This window comes from Dendroctonus ponderosae, unplaced genomic scaffold (assembly GCF_020466585.1).
Source record: "Dendroctonus ponderosae isolate FM_Combo_2020 unplaced genomic scaffold, Dpon_F_20191213v2 Dpon_F_20191213_9, whole genome shotgun sequence".
In the NCBI taxonomy this organism is placed as follows: domain Eukaryota; kingdom Metazoa; phylum Arthropoda; class Insecta; order Coleoptera; family Curculionidae; genus Dendroctonus; species Dendroctonus ponderosae.
In genome coordinates, this window is record NW_026019116.1 from 5,677,751 (window position 1) to 5,679,421 (window position 1,671).

The window sequence follows — 1,671 nt, forward strand, 5'->3', positions numbered from 1 at the left end:
ATAGAGCAATAGAAAATACTCGACTGGAAAGAGTACTTTTCTTACTTTTCTTTATATTTGCACCGAAAGTTTCGAGAAATTCCCGCTGTGGGTTTAATTGGGAGGATTTTGCAAGTGGAACCCACAAATTTGCTCCCGCACTTCGGCCAGGCTAAGTAAAAATGCAAAATTTCGTTATTCGTAGATCCGATAGATACGGGAGAGGAAGCTTTTGCCAATATTAGTTCGACCTATTCACTTCAGAGGGCGCTTTAATAATGCATTTATTTTAATGCATGCATTTTAATAATGCAATGCCAAGGCTTAAAGCAGCAACAACGCTACACATAAAACTGATGATGGTGGAAAAATACACCGAAGCGTATTTTGATTGATAAATAGAGACAATAAATGACTGAAACCCAGGAATGAATTTGATTTGGAATTGAGACACAGTCAGGAAAGTATATACAATTTTAATTAATATTTGGGGAAAATTAATTAGTAATAAAATTGTCAAAATTGTGTCTTAAAACTCCACATTTTAATGAAGCTTTTAATGTTGTGTCGGATCTTGTGCCAGCGAAACGACGGAAGAAATACCAAGAAATACCTTCAAGAAGAATCAATCCCAATTGATTGGTACCAAAAATGGTGCAGTGAACGAAAGGTACTCAACTTAACAAGCGAGAAAGGATTATTAGTATATTTTAACAAAGTAAGAAAGATGTTTGTGTATTCATCCTTCATCCCTTTGGTGTTCGATGTTTTTTGTGTGTGTATCTTTCGTTCATTGCATCGTTTCTGGCACCAATCAATCGGTATTGGTTCTTCTTGAAGGTATTTCTTGGCATTTCTTCCGTCGCTTCCCTGGCACAAGATCCGACAGAACATTAAAAGCTTTGTTCTGAATATCACATGGCAGATCATCGCTTGAACTTATTTAAAAATGTGCAATTTAAGGACACAACTTTGATAATGATCGACATATTTATTACCGCACTAGTGCGTGGTGTCGTTTATTTCTTTATTTTTACAGAGTAGTAGAAGTTAGTAGGTATGACTAAAAAGAACACAAAAAGATAAACAAAATTCAATTTGAAATCTACTTCATAAAGTCTGTAATTTTTGTTTGTACATTTCTGCTGCAAAATAGATGTTATTTATGTAGTTTTCAAGATCACAAAAGGACTCCCAGATATGATTAGGAACTTGGCGTGATTGTAGAAAATTTCGAGTTTCTGACACTTTTTTTGTCATTTCAGAAATGGTTGGAACAGCGTTAGTGTCTACAGTAGACTATGTTTCACCTAAATCGTCATCTTTCTGATTATCGCTTAAAGTTGTAGATGAGGTTACGGCGTCTATAATTTGCTCATCGGTCAACATTTCTCTTGTAAGAATGCCATTATAAATGCTCACATATTCGAAGAAATTGAAATGACGCAATTTGGTTTTAACTTGTTCTTCGACAACATTGGGACATCTTCGTCTGTGTCATACTCGTAGTCAGAGTCTTTATACCTTTCTAACCATTCGTTAAGTGGAATTTCATCGTCTGGTTCATAATCATTTTCTTTTCTTACAAATCCCCCATGCTTAAAGTAATTTGCAATGGTTTTTCGGCTAACTTTTTGCCAAGCTCTATGAATGAAATTGACTGCATCTAAGAGATTTATAGAAAATGTTTCA